Below are 16,066 nucleotides of genomic sequence, written 5' to 3' on the forward strand. Positions count from 1 at the left end.
TTGGTGTTTTAAGTCCACTTTATGCACAGTAAGGCTAATCAGGACTGGACCTACAGTTTAAAGTGGGATCCGAACCACTTGTGCCTCCACCGGGTATCGATTACAAGGCGACGACGCTACCACTGCACCATAGGGGAGCCCTGAAAGCGCTAACTATTCGCTTCAGTGGGAGCCATGTAAGGTCTTGCGTTTGGCCCATATATTTGAGTGTGTGATCTTTGTTAAGTACAGTGCAGTTAATGTTTGAATAGCAGACTGAAATTTGGCAAGGTATACCTCTATGATCTTCAAGTTAAAAAAAAAACCGAATCCCCTTTCCTCCCCCTCCGCTCCAGAGAGAGTCGAAGGGAGTATAAATTATCGATATCTTATTTTAACAAGGGGGCTGGAATTTAGTTCTGGTTGGATATAATGACAGTCATTTTTTTGTTCCGTAGGAGCTACGAGAGGTAGTAGCATTCTTAATATAAATTCTAAATTCGTAAAATAATTTGCACATTGGGGAACTCCGCCAGTCGCATTAAAGTAAGACAACAATTTAATGCCTTTCCAAACCCCCTTCGAGAGGATGGTCATCTGGGTATGTTTTTGTGATTTTACGTCGCATTTCTACCACTATTAGCTAATCACAACGATGAGGATGAGTGATGATTAGATTAAAGTAATGAAGGGACACACAAAAAACACCCATGTCCACGCCGGGACTCCAACTCAAGATCTTCGGTTGCGAGTTCTAAAGTTGGCCACATAACGGGCTCAGCCATCCAGCTTGCATGGTCTCATTTCTTGAATGCGGGACTACGTAGAGACATACTCGTTTGTCAAATAATATGCTGGTATCCAAATATGAGCTGTCAATATAATATTTCATTTCTTGTTTTCATTTACTTCACAATCGCGAAGATGAGGATGAGTTATGATATGATGGAATTGATGAAGGGACACTAACAACGAACCACCATGCCTGTGCTAACCACTGCGCGACGGAGGCCGGCTATCATTACAATAACACGCATTATTTGTAGATAAGTAAGAAGAAATGTGTTCTGATGTGGAAAAATTTCGACCAACTCGGTAATTCAGGAAGCAGTAAATTGAATTGTTATTTGGGGATGATTTTGCTATTGGTACATAGTATAAATCATGTCCTGCTATATGATTCGCGGTGGCGAAAACTATAACTGCGAAATGTAATTGTCATATCCTAACCCTGGGAGCAGTATATCTGCAATGCCCGAATTGCATCACACAGATTCTTGGCGCTGAAACTTAGAGGCGAGGCGAAATGGGAACCGTGATACGTTGAACGGCTTTCAATTTGCTGTTGGATGCACGTTGTAAACAAAACAACATCACCTGTTAGTCGGGGGTCGCTCGCTGGAAAGAGGTGGCGAGGTGGAGGGCTTGTGCCTCTGACCACAGCACAACATTGAAAGTTTGCCTCTTTTTTTTCCTCTCTCCCATCATCCTGTGTCCTCTTTCAAGCCTGGTTTATTTGCCTAATTTCCTCTCATGTGAGGCTTAATTATGTGACGTTATCTGCACCATAGAGAGCTCGAATGGTGTCCATGTGTGTGTGTTATTTAGAAACGCGCCCTGTTCGGAATTACCCGCCCACCTCCCCGATTTCAGTCCCTCACTTCTCCCCCTCTTACACAGGGCTTACAATGAAACTGTCATTCGGGTAATCAGCATTTCATTACTAGAGTAACTGCGGGGCAATTACCCGCTGCCCGTCGCCAGACGAATCACTGGACTCTTGGGACCCGACGATGACAACAACAACCGCCACATCACTGCCGTTGAGGTAAGTGAATCAACTGCCATCTGGGGAGCTGTTCGCTACTTACTCCTCGATGTTTCTGTGTCAACCGCCTCGATCTATGGCTTGTAATGGCTTTTCTATGGCATTAAACCTTAAGCGTTTGCATGCTTACATGCACGAGGGCCTGTGCTTGACTTGATTAATTGTAAATTGAGGCCCTCTTTCGGTGGTTGTAAAGGCTGCGGACCTGATGGTTCCAGCTGCAAAAAACGGCCAATAGGTGGCAGCGGCTCTAATTTGTCGGTACGTGAGCGTGCAGGAGGGATATAAAACCTCGAACCCACATTTACCTTGGCCATTGCACTGATTAAATGCTTGTACTTAAAAGATTAAAAAAGCTATTTGCTAGCAGAAATTATATGAATTACTTTTATACATAAGAGACAATGAAAGCTGTAGCCGCTACAAATTAAAAACACTTAAACATGTCAATTGTATATAGGCAGTGTTGCCACATGAAGGGAAATTCGATGAAAACCAAAAATTCGGTGAAATCTGAACATTTCAGTCTCGATATTAGTGCAGTAGATTCCAGTTCCAAAGCCATATTTTTTCTGTTACTTCGGTTAATAGCGGCAAGGAAGATGAATTGTGAACTTATGAAATTGGTAAAGTAACAAACACAATTGTGCATTCATACCTGTCCAGGGTCAGAAAGCTGGGACATCTAGTCGGTAGCGAGTAGCACGTACGTATGTGGTTTAACATTTTTCATACATTAGAACATGGGCCAACGAAATATTACTGCTTGTTGTTGTTGTTGTTATTATTATTATATTGATGACGGTAATGATTGGGCGAAAAAGGCCCTTTGAAATATGCCCTCAGATTGTAGCGTCACTGTGTGTAGGAACAGAAGGATATTCAGGGGCGGTTGAAGGCCCGGGAGAGGTGGATTTTTGACGCAGCCCAACTTTCCACCCCCAATAAAAACCTAGATCATATTACATATTTATGGCTTTAAATAAGAAATATAATAGCCTTATTTTTTTAAATACTTTAAGTGTTACTGTTAAAAAATACGTTTATTGCAGTCAGGGGTGGCCATCCCCCCAAGGCCTATGACGCACTCCCCTCCCCCCCCTTTATGCCGAATTATTTATTTCGAATTATTTTGGTCAGACAAAATTTGCTTACAATATAATACAGACATATTTAAGCAATATATGTTTACTTTAGGTACTCTAGGCTCACTTTCATGTTTGCTAACCTAGACCTCGGTTCTAGGTTCCTAAAATAGGCTCTAAAAATCCTAAAATAGGCTCTAAAAATCCTAAAATAGGTTCTAAAATTAGGTTCCAAAAATCCTGAAATAGGTTGCAAAGAGACTTAATTTGGTACAAAATTTCTGAAAAATACTGATTAGGCACAATCGTTAAAAACAAAATTTCACAAGAACCGTAATAACCAAATATTAATTTTCTAAACAAATTTTCATTTCCTTATATCATTTTCAAAAATTATCTACAAATTATTATAATACTGCACTTGTGCTGTTAGAAAATGTTACTTGTTGATATGAAAAATGAAATACGTATGTATAAGTTGCTGCACAATATCAGGGTGGATACTCACTTGGAATTCCTCGAATCCCGGGAATTATGCGTGAATTATTGGCTCTGGAAATTATTCATGAATTTTGGCAGAACATGAAATAAGGTACAAGCGGATGTTTTCTCTATTCCAATTTTTTCTCGGTAGACGTGAAAAATTGCAACTTTTATTAATCCAAATCCCGTTAAATTTATACATGTTTATAAATGCCCTGAGGCAAGTTTCTCTCAGTTTAGCTTTTTTTAGGAAGAAAAAGAAAGCTACATGGAAAATAAAACTAAATTTTCTCAATCCGTTTACTGTGTTAGTGTCTTTTACAGAACAATATCTGACAGACGAAAGATTATTACAAAATAATATATCTTGAAGTTGATTAGGTAAATTTTTTGGTATATTGTCAATATTTTTGTGTGTGGAAGGGAGGGTGAGAGTCGGTAATACGTAAGGTTGGAATAGAGAAAACATCTACTTGTATCCTTGAAGTTTTGGAAAGTTCGCCTTCAAAAACCAGGAATTATACTAGTGACCACCATGAATGTTTTTGCGTTATCCACACTCAAACTCCACCTTTTGTCTGTGAGGATCATTTCATGGGCTGAAAATTATCTTTCAACAGAAACATAGTCAGTAGTGCAAATTTGAATGCTAAAACATTTCTTCGCAAGGCGTGAATGCCAAGAAGGACCAAACTGACACGAGAGTGGGCAAGGCCGGACAGATCAAAAAGTTTGCACTTGGGACTGTGCAGGCAGTAGAGACGATTGGGTGCCAAAACTGAGAATGGGGAGAGGGGAGGGAAGGACAGTTTACTTCATCTTAGTAGGCAAGGCTTAGAATTAAGAGCATATAGTGCAGGGGTAAAAAGTATGGGGGAACTGTCCTCTTTCTGACGTCACTGTTACCTGCAGATAACAGTGACGTCAGACTTTTTTGTTTTCTTTAATGTTTTGATAAAGATCAGATACTTGGAGGGAGGGAAATAGACAGAAAACATGTTTCAAACACACGAGTCATTGAATTATTTCACCACCAAACCTAATAAATACTTCTGTGAGATATAAAAATCCTGTAAAACCTAAAAAAATATAGAAACCTAAAAAAAGGTTTAATTTAGGCACACAAACCTAAAATAGGTTCTAACAAGCAAAATAGGTTATTTTAGGCACTATAAAACTTCGTCAGTTGTGTCATTTTTTAATGAAACGCTGATATAACTTGTTATTTCTTCACATGTTTCACTTCAACCCCATCACCGCGATCACCCACAGGTAGGTAGAAAAACTGTGCATAATAACCATAACTAAAAACCAATAACAAGTCAATTAAACGAAATTATCCCCCCCATTTTTGTATGAAGATATATAGAATTGGTATAAAATCTTGTCCCCCAAAAAAATCCCCTCTGTGGGCACTCCTGATTGCAGGTATATATTCATTTAATACCTACAAAATTATATCAAAATAACAATACGCTAATCTCTTAGCTTAAATTGCTACATGATTTTGGAATATATTTATTATGTTATGCAGCAGTAACCTCAATGAATTCTTGTCTAGACAAAGCCAACTCTTTTTGGAACAAACAGTCACGCTTGTAAAATCAGAAATATTCAAGGGCACTCCGGTTTAGCGCACCCAAGCACGAACAAATTTTCTTGATAACATTGCGTACAACTCCTTCAATTAAAAGCACGTAGATTGTAAGACAATAATGAATGAAAACTGTAATTGAAAATTACAGGATAATGTTTACGCATGTCACTATACATGCCAATGAAAAATACATGCACAAGCCTTGATTTTTAACATTTTGCTAACTTCACTCTGTGGCTACAAGTATGTACGCCCAAACAAAAATTGTCCTTGCACAATTTTGTATCAACCAATTCATGGAGCAAGCGCAGCTTGAGCAACATGACATGGGGGGGCACACTTTTTGCATCTAGAGGCCTATTACTTTTATCACAGAAAATGTATAATTATTTTGGAAGTTTTACTTACGCGTTGTTTCGTATTTTACTCTACGATACTTTCGTTCCTTTCAGAAACGTATTCGAATATTTTATTCTATACTATGGTTAACTAGCAGTAGTACTAATAGCAAATTAATTCTTCTTTAACCACCTCCACAAGTGAACCGGTTGATTTGATCGGCACACATTGCTGATACCAAGGCTTCCGGTTTCGAATCCTGACCTGATCCCGGGTTTTCAGTTTCTGTTTATTATTTATCATTTTCGTTTAATCTCACTTCACTAGAATAAAGGAGCAGAAATGCAACGTAAATCAAGAAAAATCTCATGCTAATGTACTACATAGATTTTTGCATTTAGCATTGCGAATTTCCGAAACATAGTTGCGATATGTTGTACTTTCTACTAAATTTCACAATTATAATCAATTATGTACATTTTATATCCTGCTTCTTTCATTTTTTTTAAAAAAAATGGTATCCAGTTCAAAAGGCGTCTAAAATATTATTGCAGCAAGGGTACAAATATCTCTTGCCCCATAGACAAGTACAAGCATGTCAGCCATCACACTGATCGTGAAATTGACCCGAACTTCAACTAATTCGAAACACAATTCGACATGTCTACAATAAATGTTGCAGCAGTTGATTACGAGTATATTCTAGTTAATAGTTACCTTCATCAGTGATGGAAATCTGCAGAAGTGAAAACGCAAGCAACAACACTTCGCCAAACTGTCTTAAATTGTACATTTTTCAACATGTAAAACCACTAACGTCCTAGTTGCACAGAACCGTTCTCTATCATGATATTCCGCGGACTGCTTGCAGTATCCCAGTTGAACCTTACAGAAACTAAAACGGTACAGGGGGAACCTTTCTCTTTGCATAAACAGCACCCTCTTTCATGGCCATTCGTCATATTGCCCACAACTTCTTTTTTACGCGTTTTATTTCACTTGGCCAAGTGGTCTGTCTGCTGCTTGAGATCCTATCAAAAGCACCACTGTTCCTGTTACCACCAAATCGCTTCACCAGCGTTGCCAGATCAACTTGTTAAGAGATTTCTTGTAATGCACGCCAAAGTGTTTCGCTGTTAGCTTGTAATAGCAAGCCTCGACGCCGTCAAGGAGGGTAAATAGAGGTTGACTTTCCTTGCACAACGAAAAAATTACATACTTAATCTAGCTTCATGTGTGATATTTAAGCTAATTTATGTATGTTTTCAAATATAAAGATCGAACCTCTATTTTTGAATTTTCTGTCATTTAACGTCGTTTTCTTTGACTAATCGCGACCATGAGGGTGAGTGATGACCAGATGAAATTGGTGAAAGGACGCTTATAAAGAACACTGGTCCAGGCCCGGAGTCAAACCCGGGGACTTTGGTGGTGAGACTGAAAGGCGGTATTTAACGCGATTGGCAACCGAGCCAGTTATAAAGATCGAACTGAATATAACAATAACTCACTTTACAGCAGCCAAACAGCCAAAAAGTTTGTGAAACCAAAGTACCCGAATTATAATTCGAGAATTCTTTATACGAATCTGACAATGAGAATTGTCAATTAGCTCTGGCTCTCAAGATTTTTGAAGGAAATTATTAAAATAGGTTGAAAATTCAACTATTTTAATTGTCAGTATCATATGATGCAAGACGTCCCACGTATTTACTGATTCATATGGCATGAGGTATCGTGGACGTCCGGAAGGAGGGACAAGGGGGCCATGGCCCCTCCTGGAAAATGAAATCGACCAAATATTATATATTTCACACATACAATGTAATTTTCAGTCAGAGTAATACACGTTAAAAAATACTGCAAGACCGTTGCAGGAACATGATGACTTCAAACCGAGGAAGTGTTTTTTGAGGCACCCCCGGAAAAAATACCTTGCTTGTCCCTTCCTGGAAATAAACCTGCGGACGTGTTTTCTAAACTATTCTTATCCGACAGTCGTGTCACACCGTTAATGTCAACTATTGATACTTCTGAAACTGCAAGAGCTGAAGAGAGGTAATCTGGTGGACTGATAGAACTATGAAATAATAACTCACTAAAAAAATATAAATTAACTGTGTCTGACCATGAGAGACCACAATCGATCTGAAGTGACTAAACCCTATCTCGCAAACTAACAAAGTGAAGATCTAATATTATCTCAAGCTGAAGACCTAGTAAATTCAGTGGCGGAGGTTAGGGGGAAGTTGCCCCCCCCCCTATGTTTTGCAACTGTTGTTCCTGCACTATGCTAAACCTTATCTACCAAGGGAAAGTAAACTGTCTTTGCCCACCCCCGTTTTTGCACCTTCCCCCCCCCCTAGTTTTGGAACCCAATCGCCGCCACTGAGTAAATGCTAATTTAATGCAACATAAATTACTTCGATTGACTCGTACTTCTATCTATGAAAGTAAAGCAATATATAATAAAATATTGATTAAATTTTTATCTTCCGATGTCTTCGAAACTGCTCAAATTGAAAATGTGAAATGTGGCGAGTTGCAAAGAGTAAAAGAAACTGGGCTGTTGCGAAGCCTATTTTGTTATTCGTGGGAATTTCCCCTCCCTCAAAATTTTGTTCCAACTTATGTGTACACCGCAATCGTTGAATTTTTAATTTGTTGACCGAGTTAAAGTATTCTAATTGGCTCGACCCACGTCTGGTTAAGGCAGCTACATAATTTTCATTCTTTTCCTTTTTTCTTCTTTTCCTGCCCTCTTCCAGTACAACGAAGTCTTCAAGAAAACTCAAAAACTCGTTTCTCCGGTCCCGACTTGTTATTTTGCTATTCCCTAATTCCGCTGATTTATCAACTGCCACACCCAAGTCCTTTTTGTGGGAAGGAAATATCAAAATTGGCGTTAAAAAGAGAAAAGAAACTACCCAAGAAGAAAAAAACGCCAGCACTCCCTCCAACGAATGGCTAATGAGAAAAGTTTCCGCTGTGAACGGGCCTGTAATGGAGCTTAAACATCTCAAATTTCGGGAGCCAACACTGGAGGCGCTAGTGTAGGAGGAAGAGGTCTGTGATAAATGTTGCGTCCTTGTAACATGGGAACTAAGACGGCGCTGTACTACCATACTGCTATGAATCCTCTTACTTATTCTTTTGTTTCCATGGCGAAAGAGCACGGAATATTACGGTCATTATCCCGTTTTTTTTCTCTCATTTTCTTCCGTTATTATTATCCATTATACTTTCCCCTCTTTAACACGAGAATCATGTCAAGCTACCAAGGCAGTCGTTACAGTACGGTAATGAAATGCATTTCGCTGTTAGCAAGGATTTCATTCGGTTCAAGAAATCGTTAATTAAATATTACTCACTAAGGTTCTGTTGTATAAGATTCCATTAACTAGAATCGTTTCCAATTCTGCCCTGCTGCCTTTATCGCTGCTATAAAAAAACAATCGATAATAACCATCCACGGTGAGGCAGCACCAGCGCTAAATTAAAAACATTGCTTTCGATCTACCGCGTATTGAACGTCTGGCAGTTCTTGTATATCTGTGTGTAATTAATAGAACCGTGACAAGCGTAGTCTAAAATACGGTGTGGCATTATGAACAGTTGTTTTTCATCCATATAGTTTTACTCGGATTAAAGTTTTCTCTGTAGGAATGTCACAGAACAATAAAAAATCTACTGTGAAGAGATTATTTTCAATTAAACTTTTTTACATCTATAGCAGGACTCGCCTTAATCGATCACTGAATTCTTGGATTAGATGCAGGGAGAGACAATTCTTTATTTTACTGACACTTGATTAGAAATCATGTTTATCGTGGTCAATAATCTCATTGTGAGTTGTTCTATTTCTTATTTGAAACGAAATTCGTTGTCTCTACATGTTTGTTTACATGGGCTGTATGTAGGCTCACTCGTAACTATAATCACATCCCTAGGATATCATTGCCCCTCACCCTTTGATCCGGAACCCCCTCTCCCAAAAAAGTCTGGTATTTAAAAGTTTCTGACTCCTAAAAGAAATGCCATAGCTCCCACCCTTTAGGATCATACCATTATCGCTACCACCTTGTAATCTTTGATGTGAGCATATTATTTTTGGTTGTGTATTAGCCATCTTTGAAACTTGTGTCGCCAATTAAAATAATATGACAAGAGTAACAAATTCATATTACCACTAAAAAACAACACGTTATATTATTTTGGTCGGTAGTGTACATATTTTGCAATCACATTCTAATTTTATACTAATTGCCTACTTTCCATCCACAGCTATATTAACGTAACCACAAATCAGATGATTCTGTTCAGAATGGATGTATGAATGGAGACAAAAATGAAGAGTTTTATTGGACAAATGCTACATGACAGAATAAGTAGAAGTAATATTTTTGTTATTGATGAATTTATGCAATAATTTCTTGACAATTCGACGTCTCAGACAAGGAAGGACGAAGATGCTAAATAAATAAAGACATTCGGTCAAGAATTTTCAGATATTTCTTTGTTGATTGTAATCTATTTCTTCCTTGTTCCTTTTGAAGTTTTATTCTATTTACAAAGTAAATATTTTCATAAAAATCGTTTTGAGTTTAATTTTTACATTAGGCTACTGTGCAAATGTTCTAAGGCACCGTTGTAGGGTAGTTCCCTGTTGCCATAAATGGAAGCTAGGCATGATGAAAAAATAAAGTAATCCTAGATCTATGTCATATTTTGAGACAACATGAATAAGCATTTAAAAACTAAGTTGTGTGAAGAAAAATTACAAGACGCAAAATAGCCATGAACACTGATATGAAGCAGTGTTCCGTATATCTCAACCTGGAGATATAATTATAATTTGTTTCTTCGAAATGATATACGTATTACATATATACAGTATACACTGATATCCACTATAAAATTTCCTATTTCGGAAACAAGGATCGCACATGATTACAGATTTCAAAGAGGTTAATTACACTGTATGAAGAAAAGCACCAGAATGTCATTCAAAAATGAAATAGTTATAGTTGCAAGCGCTATTACAAGAAAAATAAATAAAGTCACACAAGGATGTCCAATTTCAGTCTTATGCTACAATCCATATACAAGTTCGAATTCCAGTAGCATTACATGTATAAAGTCTAAAAACGGGCAGCAGTCATATCTATCCTGACACGAAAAACACCTCAATTGTAAATCTTGATAGCATTTTCCAAATAACTATACATTGATCTCTTAGGTGCCTTGTTGACGTGTTCCAACCCAAGCCATGGTATCGGGGTGGCTGCTCCTCCTTGATTGAAGTGTGGCTTGAATTCTGTCAAATTTATCATAATGTCCGAATCTTCAGTAATGAAGTTTGGCCTACCCATAATGACTATTGCAAACTTGTATTTTTCGTACTCTTTATCTGGTACACCTAACTTCTTTTGTATCCTGTCCTTTACTTTGGAAAAATATTCACCCTGCTTAACCTTCAGAAGAAACGGTATGCCAAATGTTGGAAACACATCTTTGTGGAAGTGGGCAACTGGAATTAGCATTTCGTCCTCCGCCAAATTTACTTCATCCTGGGGAATTTCTTCTATCCTATAAATCTTTGTCCCAGCTGTGTTCAGATTTTCAAGCAGTATATCCTCTCTTTGGCCATAGAGAATTTTGTTACAATGGACTTCACACAGCCTAAGTTTTCCCGAACCATTCTCAGAGAGTTCGACCTGTCGCCTAGCTTCTTCTAGCAGATCAGCAACGGTGCCATTTTTGTTTGGGTACAATATCAACTCCTTCTCATCTTTTAGGTTAGGGGCCACCCAGACACATTTGAATTGTTTCTTATTCTCTAGCTCATTGATCCTAATGCTAAGATGCTGGTAGTAAACCTTCTTGGGTTGCTTTGGTTTACAATAAACTAACAAATCTTTCAGTGTGCCCTCAATTGTATAACGCAATGGATGTCCTGGACTATCTTTGTAGTTTTGCGACTTAAAGAACTGTAGCAAGTATGGATCAGTACCTAGTCTCTGTGCAACAGCTTTTGCCATTTGGTCGTAGTTCATTCTTTGTGACAATTCCATCGTAAATCCGGGATCATTAGGAATTGTCTTATCACAAAATGTTACTTCCACTTGATAAAACAGATCAATAAAATAATCTCTACAAGTTGGCAATTCGTACAGATCATCCCTTTCATCTTTCTGAAACACTATAATATATCCATCCATCAGTTCTTCTAGAACTTTATCCAGACGCTCATTATAGTTCTCAATCCTTTCAACCACGTTGGGCTTGATTTCTTCAAACAACAATAATTCGGTGTCTGGAGGGAAACCTGCCCTTTCATTAAGTAGTGGTATTAATTCTTGTACCTTTGCTGCAACAAGCATATAGTGGTGACCACAATAATGGATCCTTTTGTTTTTGGGATCGTACAACTTGAAGAATAGCAACACATCAGAATCTTTGTCGAACGGAGGCAAAGCTTGGAGACCAGAATCTGGGGGAACTATTTCCAAGAAAATACTCCAGAGACTAGCATTTTCCGCAACATCTATGACAGACCGAAGAAGATCAGCTTCTACATCAATCAAAGTGGGTCTGCAAGTTTGATTTGAGCGATAACTGAATAGCCAGGGCCGAATTTGCTCCAGAGGATACTTCAAACTTTCTGAAAATATTTCGATCAACTCTTTAAGTGTAGTCTGTTTCTTAACATGGAATGACAAATACTGCACTTTGTCTGAGTCAAATAGATCATTCCCTTGATGTCCGTCAAAACTATCCTCCAATAAAACTTGTACCGTCATGTACAAGTGTGCCTCGTTTCGTTCCTTTCGTAGAATCTGCTCCAATCTTTTATCCTTTTGCAATCTTTCTACAAGTTCCTGTGGAATATCATCTTCCTTGACTTCCTGCAGGACATTCTTTAACTCACTATCCCTGATATACACCAACATGTATGCATTTGTACAATGCTTCACAGTCATATTTATATCATCATCATGACCTCCGTAATTATGTTCTATTGCTTCTTGCTTTGTACACCTTGCAACAACATCGTCATCAAATTTGCACCACTTCCCATCACCTTTGGGATTAATGAAGACAACGTAATGGCCTCCATGATTATCTCCACTATGCACTAACACAGCATGAAGTGTATATTCTGCAGACGTTTCTTCCCTCTTTTGCAAATAAGCATCTAGATTGATTTTCTCATAGAATTCAAATCTATCATTAAACTTGACTGAGCAATTAGCGATAGGATCATACTGAAATCTCATAAGATGAAGATGCAAAACAGGTGGAAAAGAAGCAAAAATAACACCTTTTTCTGCTTCCTGCAGCCCATGTTCCCCAGCATCATATTTGTTATCACCGTCCAGAAGTTCTTTAGCTATATAATCCTTGAAAGATTCCTCAATATTCTTCTTCCCTTTTATATTCAGTTGAATATCATAAAACGTTTCTACCCTGGAAGAAGTGTAGTCCACATTCTTGCACTTAATAAAAGAAACCATCTTACCTTCAAAAAGTTTTGGCACTGTCCCTTCTACACAGGTTCCTTTCATTTTGCTTTCCAACTTGTCTAACAACACCCTCAAGAACTCCTGCACATCATGCTGCATAAATGAATCTAGTGTTTCCCACCCAAAAGATTTGGTTAACTTTTCTGTCCCTACAGGCTTATCACTAAACTGAAGTTCATGAAACACTCGCTGAAGTGCTAAGGCAACACTTTTTGTTGAATCGTCACTTTCAGTTGGCATCTTGTACACTGCTTTGCGGAGCTGGTTTGTAAAATACAAGGTCTGTAACAAAGAGTTCATGTAACATGTAGCACCTTGATTTTTCAGTCCAACATAACCACTATGCTTTTTTGAATCCCAACACACTCCATGAGGGGCATCAGCTTGCACATGAACCTCTAGTGTAATGCTGTCATTCTTTATGTAGCCCTTCTCAGGATCCAGTACAACATGCCATGCCATAAAATCACTGAAACCCAAATCATTTTCATTGCTATAGAACAAATGTTGGATGTTTCTTGTAAACGGCTTACCACCCTCACGTTGACTTATTAGTCTTAATTCTGCCATAGCATAACAACTCCACGACGAGGATTCTGATTCTCCATTGCACTGAAGAAAAAAACCCAAATTTTTCTGTGGCTGTCTATCTTGAGTCTGACTAGTGCGTGGCATCACCATAATTTTCCATGGTAAGTTCCTTACATAGCATGGTGGCGATAACTGCGATTCCTTCAACTTACTAAAAGTCTGCACTGTATAGCGAAAAGTGGCTTCAGAACGAGCTTCATCTTCTTCCATTTCTGCATCTTGAGAAACGTTTTGATCCTGCATTTCACCATTCAATTGTCTATTATCCCCACTGCTATCCACTCCCCCAACATCATTAGGTGTCTCTACAGCTTCTACTTCTTGTGTATCCATGTCTTCTATGTCACTATTTTGACTTTCGGTGTCATTGATGTGATTCATACTCTCCTTCATACCGGTACCTAGGCCCAGCTTCTTCAGGCTGTGAAGAGTGACTGCACGATCTTTTCCCACACTATAGTTTTTACCAGAGACGGCCACTGCAACGTGTTTACTCGCGATGCACCCAATGTCTGCGGATTTTTTCACCCCCTGTTGCCACCAGGGGAAACAAACCAACCATATATTACGTAATTTTGATATGCACAAAACTTACTACCTGCACGAAGTAATTTTGCTGCGGTAGAAGCGTCTACACTATGTGAAAATAAACAAGATGGCGGACGTCCTGTTCAGGCGAATAACAGATTTATTATGTTAATGTACGCATCCATTAGCAAGCGATTTTTCCACGTGAATGTATATATACATATTCCCATCAATATTTCACTTCGATAATTACTTCATAAATCATTAAACAACAGGGTAATAAAATAATAATATTCTACAAAATAGCATTTTAAACGTCAATATGACCCAGCCATATTTCGAAAGAAAGTAGTATATCTTTCATTGTGTCCGAGCTAGGAGAAAGACATTACTTTGATAAATTGCTCTAAATATGTGCATAGAAGGTACTTACATGACGACATTTTACTGTATCGCAAACAGCAGCAATTTAATGTTAAAAATTTACAGCAGTTATTTCCTACTTCCGGTCAATGTGTATCGTGAGTTCATGTCTGCAACTTACTACGCAGTTCATATTTATCGGAACTTGCAGCTATTAGAAGTTACGTCATTACAAAATAGACCATTGTTTACGACCCACTATACTTCATTAAAAATATATATACACTGCCCTCCAGAAATTAAGCAACAACAAGAAAATGTGAGGTACAAGAGAAAACAGTTGGAGAAAAGAGAAGAAGAGTGGTGGGCACGCTGAAAGAAAGCAACGAATGCGTTAGGGATCATATCCCTTATTAGTGTCAGACAACGGTCACTTTCGTTACAAATAAAATATGTACACCCTCCGGCCTTGTGTTTCATTCTATTGGATGATCACCATTTGTTGCTTAATTTATGGAGAGCAGTGTATAAGACTATATAATAGATCAATGAGCAGGTAGATTTCGTCTATTGTATTATTAATATCAATTTATGTTAGCATGATTTACGAACTCCTTGTCTTTGGGGAAGAGACTGGGAGAGAGGAACTATATTAACTGTACCTCTATTTTTGTTCTCTTGATATATTTTTCCGAGGTTTCTACTCTTTGTAAAGTCCATTCCATTTAGGGAATTCTCAAGATTTGTACATACAAAGTAAACATTTCATAATTGTTGCTTACATTGAGATTTGAAATTAAATTTGTTACATTCTTTCCTGTATAGAATAGTACGCCTTACCGCATTGAGTACCAGTATTATGCGTATACTTCGTGTATACTCCGTATACGGGCCGCAACCTGTGATGTTAAAAGGATTGATGACGTCAAAGGATTAGTCGTGCGTTTTGGGAAAATACATGTATTTGAATAAACAATTTCTACAGTAAAGAGTTCCTGTAAATCTATTTACTTCAGAGTAAGAATAACAAATTGTTATGGCATATTGAACATAGTTGTATCCTGATCAGTCCCAAGTAAATGTATGCGTTTGTATATAATACAACATTTAATTATATGTTAGTAAAAAAAGTCTGTGTTCAACCAGTGCAAAGTACACGACATTTAAGAATTTGTGAACAGAGCTCAATTGTAATATTAATTACATTGATGCCGACCATGTAACTAATATATTCCTTTATTTAACACGAAAAAAAATGTTGATTGTTATTTATATGTCCTTATTATTGCTCATACGTTGTCTGAAATTGTGCAGTTCAAAGTGCAAGAGTCACATCTTTAACACATTTTACTTTCTAGTCACAGTAGAGGATATTCACTTACTTCTTCATGCTATGTTCCAATTTACAAGAATTTTGTGCTTCATTATATACACGAGGTGATAGAAATATAATATTGGCCTACATCAATAAAATTTTACGACTTGATTCAATTTTATTGCCTATTTCACAAATATATTGTGGATAATTTTTTACCTTTTTACTCAGTATGGATGTTATATTTTCCCTTTGTCGATTATTTCTGTCAAAGACAGGAAGATCTTTTTGATTATTGCGATGTAGTTAGCGAACTATATAGAAACGTGTACTTGTGTCAGCAACATTTAAGGTATTTGGAAATGTAGACAAGTTGCTAAAGTGAAAATTCACTATGTAAAGAATAACGATTAATACATTTGCATAGTCAGT

The 16,066-nt window shown here is 37.7% G+C and overlaps 1 pseudogene; it reads right to left on the reverse strand.

The window, feature by feature from the left end:
* Positions 1-10,142: 10,142 nt before the first annotated feature.
* LOC145998773 (ubiquitin carboxyl-terminal hydrolase 7 pseudogene) lies at positions 10,143-14,252 on the reverse strand (annotated as a pseudogene).
* Positions 14,253-16,066: the final 1,814 nt, after the last annotated feature.

Source organism: Lepisma saccharinum, chromosome 14 (assembly GCF_977018435.1).
Source record: "Lepisma saccharinum chromosome 14, izLepSacc3.1, whole genome shotgun sequence".
NCBI lineage: Eukaryota > Metazoa > Arthropoda > Insecta > Zygentoma > Lepismatidae > Lepisma > Lepisma saccharinum.